The sequence below is a fragment of the Sminthopsis crassicaudata genome, chromosome X, assembly GCF_048593235.1.
Source record: "Sminthopsis crassicaudata isolate SCR6 chromosome X, ASM4859323v1, whole genome shotgun sequence".
Taxonomy (NCBI): domain Eukaryota; kingdom Metazoa; phylum Chordata; class Mammalia; order Dasyuromorphia; family Dasyuridae; genus Sminthopsis; species Sminthopsis crassicaudata.
Window position 1 is genome coordinate 89,213,816 of NC_133623.1, and position 13,966 is coordinate 89,227,781.

Genomic DNA, 13,966 nt, shown 5'->3' on the forward strand with positions numbered 1-13,966 from the left:
TCAAGATGGGACATTTCAGTGTAGCCCTCTGAAGAGCAAAGCAAGTCACAAACCAAACCAAAAAAATTGCTCTTTCATGGGCAGGGAGAAAGTAAGATTGACTGGGTTTGATTGCTGGTGTGGACATGTTTATTGTGATGTGCACTGCTATTCAGATAGACAATTGCAAAACTGGTGCTGCTGAGAAAATCAAAAGAGAAAACCCCATAGTTGTTGGGGAAAGACCCAGAAGATTCAAATTCCTGCTGGAATGCCCAAATCCTTTTGACCCTCTGCAAGCTGACTTGAGCTTTTTCCTCCTAGTCATTGGGAATGTAGAGCAAGGTATCTTGCACAAAATTTTTAGTCAAGCACATCATCAGAAGAATTGATTTTTGGTCTTGTTTTGAAAACTACTCCAAACATTTATTGCCATTGCATTTCTGTGGCTGAAAATACTTCAGCAAATTTTCCAAACATTATCTTGTAAAGGTCATTTTAATTTTAGTTGAGTGGAGAGGGCTTTTATAACAAACATGGAGGAATATGGGAAGGGTGGACTTTTCCATGTATGTGCTAACCTTGCAGCAGTTTTTATTTTTGCATTGTGTGTATGTGTATATAGCTTTTCTCTGCAGCATAATTTCTCTTTGGATAATGCCTCTTATGGTATGAGTAGTTATCTGTACCTGAATGTATTGTGGTCGCTATAGAAAACAAAGGTTAGACATTTGTTAGCATATTAGTTTCTTTGTACCCGTGACCTCTTTATGCATGATTTCTTTGTAATGAGAGAGTGTGGGCCAATGAGAAAGGAGAGGAAAGGCTGTATGCATTTCATTGCTGACTGCACGTTTCTCTGGGATTAAGTCCATGAGTCTGTATGTACACAAATACGAAGAATGATCTGAAGTAACTGTGCTATATTTGTGTTTATCCACTGGTCTTAACTTTGATTCAATAAAAAAGAAAAAGGCAAAATAAAAATTAAAAACTGCACACAATTACAGACTCTAAAAGACACACATAGGCACAGAAAAACCCAAATATACCATAGTGAGACAATGGCCCTGATATCATTACTTCTTCTTGCCTACCTTACTAGATGTTTGCAGGCCATGCTGTCACACACACACACACACACACACACACACACACACACACACACGCACACGCACGCAAACACACACACACACGCACACGCACACAAACACACACACACACACATAAATATACACAGCTTAAGAAATCACCACTTTTTAAAAAATGGCACCTGTTTTGTTTCACAGATATCCTAATCTGACACTTTATCAATTATATGTCAACTAATCTTCATTTCTCTGAGTTTATCTTCCTCTGCTTCTCTCCTGTCTCTCTGGTGCACACAGTCAGAAAGGGAAGGGGAGAAAAAGAAATTCTCTCTGTTCTTTATCCTATGATACAGAGGGCAATTACCATTTCAAAGTTTCTCTTTAAAGCACTGAAAATTCTTGTTTTTGTCTAAGATAATCTTCCATTTAGTAACACAAACAGCTGAGGTCATAAAGGATGGCCCTATTCCATCCTTCCCCCAGTGGAATTCTATCAAGACACAAGCCAATGTGGTCCCATATCCACTTGCATGTGGGTGTCCAACATACCACCTCTCCCTCCGGAGTAAGGATTCCCTTGCAGAAGTTTCACTCGACAGCCCCCTTCTCTGTTACCTTGTCAACCATACTAAACATAAGAATGAATTAACTAATTAGGCCAGTTGCAGGGTGATGTACCACAAGAATGCCAAGATACTAAAGAGAAGCTCATAACAGCTTGGCTGTATTAGGAGGAATTAGGTTAGTAGGAAGGAGAGGGGAAGGGGTTACTTACAGGAGTCCCGACAACCTGGGCTGTAGTAGGACAAAGTAACATCATGAATCTTCTTCCCAATCCCAGGCGGGGTCACATTTTATACCTAAAAAGAAGAAAGAAGACATAGTACCAGGATGGCTCATGTCACATACAAGTGTTCCTGTGGGATATTTGGAGCATCTTTTGCTTTTTACATGTTCTTTGTAAAACTTGAGGTCATAGTGCTAGGCTCTGGCCTACTCCCCCACCTCTACACAAATATAGACATCTGAGTCATCTATAAAGAGATGACAATAAAACCCATAGGAGATTATGAAGTCATGAAAAGAATGAGTGTAAAGAGAGGATATGTCATCCTCTGTATCACTTGATAGGTCATGACCTCATCCCCATAGACTTGAAAAGAAATTTCCTCTTTTCTCCTCTAATTTGCTAAGTATTCCCCTTTGGAATCTAATTTGTGGATACACTTGAGTTTTAATTTGATATGTGGTGTGAGGCTTTGGATGTCCTATCCAACTTCTGCTAACCTTTTTTTCACTTATTCCATCTTTTTATGGAATAGTGTGTCCTCCCCCGCCTCAGTCTCCCAACTTCTGATTTTGTATTTCTTTTATTCTGTTATTGCATTTGTTTGATTCTGTATACTGTATATGTAATATTTTCTAGTGATCAACCTAGTTTTAATAAGTATCAACAGATTTGTAGTATAGTTTTAGACCTGCTACTTGTAAAACCTAACCCAGACTGTTTGTTTTCCTCCTTCCCTTCTTCTATTACTACCATGAGATTCTTGAACTCTTGAAAAAATTTTGATGTTTTCTGTTTCTTGCAGCACCACAGCCTACCATGTGTCCTTTCTTCTTTCCCCTCCCCCGAGTCATCCCATGGGACAAAGCATTTTTTGTTTTAGGGAGGAAAAGAAAAGTTGTCTTGCTCATGTGGATGTGTAATATGAATATTTCCCCTAGTGAACATATACTATTCAGCTGGCTATATCAAAATCTGAGCATACACCAGAGCATGGGAGAAGCCTGAGACTGCTGTTGCCTGCTTCCCAAAGCAGGGCATTGATGTTACCTGGCAATTGGACTCCACTCACCAGTGTGACACATAGCTTCCACCTAATTAATGCTTAGGGGAAAAAAAGGAAAATTTCATTGCAATGAGTGATTAAGGACTTACCTACAATAGGAAGGTGCGCCCTGAAAACGCTGGTGGATTGCAGCCCATTGGTGGAATGCAAAATGACCAAAGGGAAAACACCAAAAAATCACTGATGATCACGATTATTGGGATTGTTTTCCCAAGAATTATTGGGAAATATCCCAATATTCTTGTTTTCTCTTTTGCACTAGGGGAAACATTACCAATGAATTCTCCTTAGGACTTCAGATAATCAAAGGAGCAGTTGAATCACTTTGCATCTAGCATTTTCTTGAAGGTGATGGTAGCTGCATTTAAGAGCTCTCACATACCATGTGAGATGCAGAAACAAGATCTCAGGCAAAGAGCTGCAAGCAGATCATGGTTCCTTACCTTCACAGGAAGTCTCCAGATGGACGTAGCATAAAAACATTTCATCAACATAAGCAAATGGTTGTACATGTTCTACTAAAAGTGCCCTTGTCTGGGGAAAGAAAACAGTATGAAGGGCAGAAATGGGTTTCTCCAAGCCCATTTGGAGGGAGTCAGTCATACTGGCTAAAGATGTACACAAGAATTACTCTTTTAATCATGATCATCACATGCTCTACCAAAAATATTTTAGATGCAGGAATGGTTTCTTAGAGGAAGAGCAGACCATGGTTGCCTATCTTCACATGAAGACTCTTGATGACTGTAGCACAGCCCCAATTCGTTGATAGAACCAAGGAGTTTATTGATATGAATGGTATTCCAATGCCCCTGGCCAAGGAAGAAATGGTGCTTCAAGTCCATTCTGTGGGGGGCAACCAGGCTGAATAATGATACAAGCAGGAACAGCTCCTTTTGATTTTGATCTTCACAAGCTTTAGGAAGCAATCATTTTTATTCTCTGCTTTGGTTCCATATTGTCATCATCATGGAAGCCAAGTCAATGCTAGCCGCTCAGCAAACTTCAGAAATAGGACACCATCGGATCCTCCACTGCTTCAAGGGGACAGTTTCTGGTGAAATTAAGTCCAATTGCCCATTAGAGAACCTTCCAGAAAGAGAACATATCGATCAGTGGTGCATTTGTATATGGAGTACATTTGTACATTGCAAAATGGACATTAGTGACTTAATTTACATTGGAAATACAGGGGTAAAATTTACAGAAGTGTATACATTTATCTGATTGGTTTTCAAAAAAAATTGAAAAAGTTGCTTTACAATGGCATTGAAAAGGAGGTTGACCTGCACATCTTAAGAATATGTTGGACAATGGGTCATGAAAGGAAACCAACAAATCTGAGCACTCACCAGAGCTGAGGAGAAGCCAGAGACTGCTGCTGCCTGGTTCCCATGGACTGGCAATTGGACTCCATCCACCAGTGAGACACATACCCTTCACCTAATTAAATAAAATGCTTAGGTAGGAATAAAGGAATGAAGGAAAAATAACTACTTTGCAATGAATGGTTAATGACATACATGCAATAGGAAGGTGCACCCTGAAAACACTGGTGGATTGCAGCCCACTGGGGAAATGCAGAAAAGCCAAGTGAAAACCCCCCAAAATCTCCAATGATCATGATTGTGGTGAGAGTTGCTTTCTCCTTCATACTCAGGGAAATATTATACCTTATCAGTGGAATGTCCTCAGGACTTTAGGTAATCAAAGGAGCGGTTGAATCGCTTTACATCTAGCATTTTCTTGAAGGTGAGGGTGGTTGCATTTAACGTCACTCAGATGGTATGCAATATTTTAGATGCAAAAAGAGGATCTCAGGCAACTAGCTGCAAATAGATCATGGTTCCTTACCTTCACATGAAGTCTCCAGATGGCCACAGCATAAAATAATTTCATTGGCACATGAGAGATGTTGTGTACATTCTTCCTATGTTGGGGAAAGGAAAACAGTGAATGACCACAATGGGGCTCAAACCCCAACTGGAAGGGGACAGCCATGCTGACTAAAGATGAAAACAAGAATGGCGCTTCATTATCATTATCATGATCTTCACAAATATGCTGATGCAGAGTAGATGCAGAGACAGGATCTCCGAGGAAGAGCTCCAAGATCATTATTGCCTCTTCACTTAGAGACTCCTAATGACTCCAGTATGAGATCATATCATCAAAACAGTTGAGGAGTGTTTGATACCAGTGGTGTTCAAATGCCTAAGGGCAAGGAAAGAATACACATTGAATGGTAGAAACGGTGCTTCAAGCCCATTCTGTGGGGAGCAGACATGATGACTAACAATATATGCAGGAATGGCTCTTCTTGATCCTGATCTTCACAATCTCCAAGAAACAAGCATTTCTACTGTTCTGCTTTGGTTCCATATTGGAACCAAAACCATTGGAACCATATTCCACACCATGAAAGTAAAATCAATGCTAGCTGCTCAGCAAACTTCAGAAATAGGATGCCATCCAAACCTCCACTTCTTGAAAGAGGTTGCCCTTTTGAAATCAGGTACATTTGCCCCCTGGAGAACCTTCTAGGAAAAGCACATGAGGCTCATAGTTGCGTTGCTTCAAGGAAAGAGAAAAATGATCTCTAGCAGAATAATCTATATACAAAGGCAACACTTCCTGAAGTAGATATACTTGGCTGATTGGATTTCAATAAATTTGCAAAAAAAAAAAAAAAAGATATATATATATATATATATATATATATATATATATGTGTGTGTGTGTGTGTGTGTGTGTGTGTATGTATATATATATCTTTTTTTTTACAATGGCTTTGAGAAGGAAGCTGAGATGTTCATTTTAACAAGATATTGGACAATGAATATTGAAAGGAAACGGAAAAATCTGAGCACTCACCAGAGCTAAGAAGAAGCCCAAGACTACAGATGCCTCATTCTCATGGTCTGGCAATTAAACTCCATCAAGCAGTATGACACATAGCCTCTAGCTAATTAAATAAAATGATTAGGGAGAAAATAAGATGCTTACATTGCAATGAATGGTTAAGGATTTACCTGCAGTAGGGAGTTGCACACTAAAAACACCGTTGGATTGTACCCCTTTGATAGAATGCAGAAAAACCAAAGGGAAAACGCAAAAAACAAACAAACAAACAATAACAACAACAAAACAAAACAAAACAAAACAAAAAAAACAAGACTGAAAATCACAACTGTTGAAAGAGGTTCTCTCCCACTGGCAATAAGGAATGCATGGTTCCTTGCCAATGGGATTTTCCTCAGTACTTTGGTGATCAAAGGAGTGTTTGCATCTCTTTTCTTCTAGAACTCACTCAAAGATGAAGGTGTCCATATTTGAAATCCTTCAGATAACATGGAACACTTTAGATGCAGAGACAGAATCTCAGAGGAAGAGCTCCAAGAAGATCATTGTTGCCTCTCTTCACATGGGAGACTCCTGATGACCCCAGCATAAGATCAATTCATTGACACAACTGAGGAGTTTGTTGATATGAGGGGCGTTCAAATACCCAAGGCCAAGGAAAGAATACACCTTGAATGGCAGAAATGGTGCTTCAAGCCCATTCTGTGGGGAGCAGCCATGTTGACTAATGATATATGAAGGAATTGCTCTTCTTGATCCTGATCTTCAAATATCCAAGAAATAAGCATTTCTGCTTCTCTGCTTTGGTTCCACATTATCCTTATCATGGAAGCCAGGTCAATGCTAACTGCTCAACAAACTTCAGAAATAGGATGCCATCCGATCCTCCACTGCTGTAAGTAGGGAGTCCCTGGTGAAATCAGACCCAATTGCCCACTGGAGAACCTTCCAGGACAAGCACATATGGATCAGGGGTGCTTTGCTTCATGGACAGAGAAAAACGGTCTCTAGCAGCATGAACTATAGAGGATGGACAGAGGCATCATTTTCCAAAGTGGATATTCCAGTCTTAGTTGATTTCATCAAACTTAGGGGAAAAAATGCTTTACAATGGCTTTGAGAAGGAAGCTGAGATGTTCACCTTAACAGAATATTGGACAATGTACCAGGAAAGGAAATAGAAAAATCTGAGCACTTACCAGAGCTGAGGAGAAGCCCGAAACTGCAGGTACCTGGTTCCCATGGTCTGGCAATTAGACTGCAGCAACAAGTATGACACCTCCTCCTAATTACATAAAATGCTTAGGTAGGAAAAAAAGGATAATTGCATTGGAATGAGTGGTTAATGATATGCAAGAAGTAGGAAGTTGCACCCTGAAAACACCAGCGGATCGCAGCCCTGTGGTAGAATGCAGAAACACCAAAGGGAAAATGCCAAAACATCACCAGTGATCATGATTATTGGAAGAGGTACTCTCTTCTTTCCATTTGGGGAAATATTGTACTGTGCCAATGAATTCTCCTCAGGACCTAGGAGTTGCATTTCTTATCTTTTAGAACTTACTTGAAGGTGGAAATGTCCACATTTAAGATCACTTAAATGGCATGGAATATTTCACATGGAGAAACAGCATCTCAGAGGAAGAGCTCCAAGAAGATCATTGTTGCCTATCTTTACACAGAGACTCCTGATGTCCCCAGCATAAGATCAATTCATCAACACAACTGAGGAGTTTGTTGATACGAGTGGTGTTCAAATGTCCAAGGCCAAGGAAATAATACACCTTGAATGGCAGAAATGGTGCTTCAAGCCCATTCTGTGGGGGGCCAGCCATACTGACTAACAATACATGCAGGAATGGCTCTTCTTGATCCTGATCATCACATGCTCCAAGAAACAAGCAGTTCTTCTGCTCTGCTTTGATTCCATATTGTCAGCACGATGGAAGCCAAGTCAATGCTAACTGGCTCAACAAACTTCAGAAATAGGATGCCATCCGATCCTCCACCGCTTCAAAGAGGCAATCCCTGGTGCCATCAGGTCCAATTGCTCACTAGAGAACCTTCCAGGAAAAGAGCATATGAATCAGTGATGCATTTGTACACGGAGAGAGCCAAATGGACACTAGAGATAAAATTTACATTGGAAAAACAGGGGCAAAATTTGCATAATGAGATACATTGGTCTGATTGGATTTCAAAAAATTTGAAAAAATTGCTTCACAGTCACTTTGAAAAGAAAACTGAGCTGCACATCTTAAAAGGATGTTGGACAATGGGTCACGAAAGGAAACCAACAAATCTGAGCACTCACCAGAGCTGAGGAGAAAGCCAAGACTGCTGCTGCCTGATTCCCCTGGACTGGCAATTGGACTCCACCCACCAGTTTGACACATAGCCTCCACCTAATTAAATAAAATGCTTAGATTGGGGTGGGGTGGGGACGATAATTGCTTTGCAATGAATGGTTAATGACATACATGAAATAGGAAGTAGCACCCTGAAAACACCAGTGGATTGAAGCCCACTGGTGGAATGCAGAAAGATGCAGGGAAAAAGCCAAAAAAATCACTAATGATCATGATTGTTGGGCGAGTTGTTTTCTCCTTCCAAATTGGAAAAATATAGTACCTTGCCAATGAATTCTCCTCAGAACATTAGGTAATCAAAAGAGTGGTTGAATCACTTTGCATCTACCATTTTCTTGAAAAAGTGGGTGGCTGCGTTTAAGATCATTCACATGGTATGGAATATTTTAGATGCAGAAAGAGGATCTCAGGCAACTAGCTGCAAGCAGATTATAGTTCCTTATCTTCACATGAAGTCTCCAGATGGCCATAGCATAAGATCATCAACATTAGCTAGTGATTGTACACATTCTACTAAAAGTGCCCATGTTTGGGGAAGGAAAACAGCATGAAAAGCAGAAATGAGGCTCCAAGCACATTTGAAGAGAGATAGCCCTACTGACTAAAGATGCATACAAGAATGACACTTCACATGCTCTACCAAAAAATATTTTAGCTGCAGGAACAGGAACTCAGAGGAAGAGCTGCAGGAAGATCTTGGGTATGTATCTTTACATAAAAACTGGATGGCTGTAGAATAAGATCATTTTGGTGACATAAGCGATGTTCAAATGCTCAGGACCAGGGAAAAGACACACCTTGAATAGCAGAAATCATGTTTCATTTAAGCCCATGCTGTGGGGAGCAGCCATGCTGACTAACAATATGTGAAGGAATGGCTCTTCTTGATCCTGATCTTCACAAGCTCCAAGAAACAAACATTGCTACTGTTCTGCTTTGGTTCCATATTAGCATTGACTCTGCTTCCATGGTGATGACAACTGGCTCAGCAAACTTCAGAAATAGGATACCATCCTATACTCCACCACTTCAAAGAGGCAAACCCTGGTGACAATTTGCCCACTGGAGAAACTTCCAGGAAAATCACATATAGATTAGAGGTGCACTGCTTGATGGAAAGAGATAAATGGATTCTAGTGACATCATTTATATTGAAAAAATAGGAGCAACACTTCCAGAAGTGGATATTCCTGTAAGACTGGAGTTCAACAAATTTGGAGAGAAAATGCTTGAGAGTGGCTTCAAGAAGGAAGCTGAGCTGCTCATTGTAACAGGATGTTGGACAATGGCTCGTGAAAGGAAACACAATATTCTGAGCCCTTACCAGAGCTGAGGAGAAAGCCAAGACTGCTGGAACCTGGATGACTTAGCTTGGCATTTGGACCCCATCTACCAGTGTGATACATAGCCTCCACGTAATTAAAATGCTTAGGTAGGAAAACAGATATTTGCTTTGCAATGAAAGGTTAATGGCACATCTGCAATACAAAGCTGTATCCTGAAAATGCTGTTGGATTGCAGCCTACTGGTGGAGTGTAGAAAGACCAAAGGGAAAATACCAAAAAATCACCAATGCTCACAATTGTTGGGAGAATTGCTTTCTCTTTCGCACTAGGGGAAAGATTGTACCTTACCAATGGATTTTCCTCAGGACTTTAGGTAATCAAAGGAGTGGTTGAATCACTTTGCATTTAGCATTTTCTTGAAGGCAATGGTGGCTGCATTTAAGATTACTCAGAAGGCATGGAATATTTGAGATGCAGAAACAGGATCTCAGGCAAAGAGCTGCAAGCAGATCATGGTTCCTTACCTTCACAGGAAGTCTCCAGATAGACATAGCATAAGATCATTTCATCAACAGTAGCGAGTGGTTGTACACATTCTATTAAAAGTGCCCATGGAAAGCAGAAATGGGGGCCACAAGCACAATGTGAGGGACACAGCCCTACTGACTAAAGATGTATACAAGAATGGCTCTTCTTTATCATGATTGTCATATCCTTTGCCAAAAATATTTTAGATGCAGGAACAAGAACTTAAAGGAAGAGCTGCAGGAAGATCTTGGGGGCATATCTTTACATGAACACTGGATGGGTGTAGAATAAGACCATTTACAGGATTGGTGTTCAAATGCCCTTGGCCAAGGAAAGATGACACCTTGAATGGCAGAAATGTTGCTTCCAGCCCATTCAGGAGAGGAGTGGCAGCCATGCTGACTAATGATACATGCAGGAATGGCTCTTCTTGATCCTGACCTTCACAAGCTCCAAGAAACAAGCGGTTCTTCTCTTCTCCTTTCGTTCCATATCGTCATCATCATGTAAGCCAGGTCAATGCTACTTGCTCAACAACCTTCAGAAAGAGAATCCCATCTAAACCTCACGGTCTTCAAGGAGGCAGTCTGGTCCAATTGCCCACTGGAGAACTGCCCAGCAAAACCACATATGGATCAGAGGCTGCTTCATGGAAAGAATGAGATGTGCTCTAGTGCCATAATTTATTGGAAATTTATATTGGAAAAACAGGCGGACATTCCTGTGATATCGGATTTCAACATATATGAAAAAATATACTTGAGAGTGGCTTTGAGGAAGAAGCGGAGCTGCTCACCATACCAAGATGTTGGACAATGGATCAGGAAAGGAAACCAACAAATCTGAGCATTCACCAGAGCTGAGGAGAAAGCCAAGACTGCTGCTGCCTGGTTCCCATGGACTGGCAATAGGATTCCATGCACCAGTGTGACACATAGCCTCCACCTAATTAAATAAAATGCTTAAGGAGGAAAAAGATAATCGCATTGGAATGAATGGTTAATGACTGACCTTCAATAGGAAGTTGCATCCTGAAAACGCTCTTGGATTGCAGCCCAGTGGTAGAATGCAGAAAGACCAAAGGGAAAACCCCATAACATCACCGACGATCACGACTGTTAGGGGAGTTTCTTTCTCCTCCACACTTGGGGAAATATTGTGCCTTGCTAATGGAGTCTCCTCAACACTTTAGGCAATCAAAGGAGCGGTTGAATCTCTTTGCATTAAGCATGTTCTTGAAGGTGATGGTGGCTGCATTTAAGATCCCTCAGATGGCATGGAATATTTGAGATGCAGAAACAGGATCTCAGGCAAAGAGCTGCAAGCAGATCATGGTTCCTTACCTTCACAGGAAGTCTCCAGATGGATGTAGGATAAGATCATTTCATTGATATTAGCGAGTGGTTGCACACATTCTATTCAAAGTGCCCAAGATTTGGGAAGGAAAACTGTGAATGGCAGAAATGAGGCTCCAAGCCCAATTTGAGGAAGATAGCCATGCTGACTGAAGATGCATACAATAATGGCTCTTCTTTATCATGGTCTTCACAAGCTCCATTCTTCGCTTGTGCTTTGGTTCCATATTGTCAAAGCTCAGCAAACTTCAGAAATAGGATGCCATCCGATCCTCCCCTGCTTCAAGGAGGTTGTCCAGTGAAATTAGGTCCAACTGCCCACTGGAGAACCTTTCAGGAGAAATATATATGGATCAGGGGTGCACTGCTTCATGGAAAGAGAATAATGCTCTCTGGCACAATAATCTATGTTGGAAGGCAACACTTCCTGAAGTAGATATTCTTGTCTGATTGGATTTTGACAAATTTGCAAAAACAAATGCTTGACAATAGTATTGAAAAGGAAGCTGAGCTGCACATCTTAACAAGATGCTAGACAATGGGGCATGAAAGGAAACAGAAAAATCTGAGCACTCACCAGAGTTGAGGAGAAGCACGAGACTGTAGGAGCCTGATTCCCATGGTCTGGCAATTAGATTCCATCAACCAGTATGACATATAGCCCCCAGACAATTGAATAAAATGATTAGGGAGGAAAGAAGTTAATTGCATGGCAATGAATAGTTAAGAATTTAACTTCAATAGGGAATTGAACCCTGAAAACTCTGTTGGATTATAGCCCATTGGTGAAATGCAGCAAGATCAAAGGGAAAACACCAAAAAGTCATGGCCAATCATGACTGTTGAAAGAGGTTCTCTCTCATTGGAAGTGAGGAATGCATGGGTTCCTTTCCAATGGGATTTTCCTCAGTACTTAGACGATCTTCCCTTCTAGAACTTACCCAAAGATGAGAGTGTCCATATTTAAAATCATTCAGATAACATGGAACACTTTAGATGTAGAGATAGAATCTCAGAGGAAGAGCTGCAAGCAGATCAGAGTTGCCTAACTTCACATGCAGGCTCCTGATGACCCCAGCATAAGATCAATTCTTCAATACAACTGAGGAGTTTATTGACACAATTGATGTTCAAATGCCCAAGGCCAAGGAAAGAATACATCATGAATGGCAGAAATGGTGCTTCAAGGCCATTTAGTGGGGGGAGCCATGCTGAATAATGATATATGCAGGCATGGCTCCCTTTGATCCTGATCTTCACAAGCTCCAAGAAACAAGCAATCCTTCTGTTCTGCTTTGGTTCCATATTGTCATCATCATGGAAGCCAAGTCAACACTAGCTGCTCAGCAAACTTCAGAAATAGAATGCCATCCGATCCTCCACTGCTTCAAGGAGGCAGTTTCTGGTGAAATTAGGTCCAAGGGCCCACTAAAGAACCTTCCTGGGAAAGAACATAAGGATCATGCATAAATGCACAAATTTTTATGACCCATATGGACAATGGGTCATAAAAGGAAACCAAAAAATCTGAGCACTCACTAGAGCTTAGGAGAAGCCTGAGACTGCTGCTGCTTGGTTCCCATAGACTGGCAATTGGAGTCCATCCACTAATGTGACACATAGTTTTCACCTAATTAAATAAAATGCTTAGGTAGAAAAAAAAAAAAAAAGGATAATCTCATTGCAATTAGTAGTTAATGACTTACCTAAAATAGGGACTTGCACCCAGAAAACGCTGTTGGATTGCAGCCCACTGGTGGAGTGTAGAAAGACCAAAGAGAAAATACCAAAAAATCACCAATGATCACAATTGTTGGGAGAATTGCTTTTTCTTTCGCACTGGGGGAAATATTGCACTTTGCCAATGGATTCTCCTCAGGCCTTTAGGCAATCAAAGGAGCCGTTGAATCACTTTGTATCTAGCATTTTATTGAAGGTGAGGGTGGCTGCATTTAAGATAGATGGCATGGAATATTTTAGATGCAAGAACAGGATCACAGAGGAGAAGCTGCAAGCAGATGGTGGTTGCCTATCATCACATGAAGACTCCTGAAAACTGTGGCACAAAATCAATTCCTTGACACAACCGAGGAGTTTTTTGTTATTTTTTTTTTGACACAAGCAGTGTTCAAATGCCCATGGCAGAAATGGTGCTTCCAGCTCATTCTGGGGGGTGGGGGCAGCCATGCTGCCTAACAATACTTACTGGAATGGCTTTTCTTGATCCTGATATTCCCAAGCTCTAGGAACCAATAATCTCTACTGTTCTGCTTTGGTTCCATATTGTCATCATCATGGAAGCCAAGTCAACACTAGCTGCTCAGCAAACTTCAGAAATAGCATCCCATCTAAACCTCCTCTTCTTCAAGGAAGCAGTTGCTGGTGACATCTGGTCCAATTGCCCACTGGAGAACCGCCCAGCAAAACCACATATGGATCAGAGGTTGTTTCATGGAGAGAGTAAAATGTGCTCTAGTGCCACAATTTGTATTGGAAAGATAGGGGCGACACTTCCAGAGGTCTCCTATAAGATCAGATTTCAACAAATGTGGAAAAAAATGCTTGAGAGTGGCTTCGAGAAGGAAGCTGAGCTGTTCATTGTAACAGCATGTTGGACAATGTGTCCGGAAAGGAAGGAGAAAA

General features: G+C 41.0%; 1 protein-coding gene across 1 annotated transcript in view; it reads right to left on the minus strand.

Annotated features, from left to right (window-relative positions):
* The window catches only part of LOC141549095 (uncharacterized), a 45,392-nt gene that overhangs the window by 3,768 nt on the left and 27,658 nt on the right, over positions 1 to 13,966 (minus strand). The window contains exons 12-17 of the mRNA XM_074278415.1: positions 13,030 to 13,847; positions 12,863 to 12,953; positions 8,100 to 12,764; positions 4,778 to 7,848; positions 4,276 to 4,366; positions 1,846 to 4,012 (exon numbers count right to left, since the gene is read on the minus strand). The gene's annotated coding sequence lies outside the window, so the exon portion shown is untranslated. The remainder of the gene's footprint in view (positions 1 to 1,845; positions 4,013 to 4,275; positions 4,367 to 4,777; positions 7,849 to 8,099; positions 12,765 to 12,862; positions 12,954 to 13,029; positions 13,848 to 13,966) is intronic.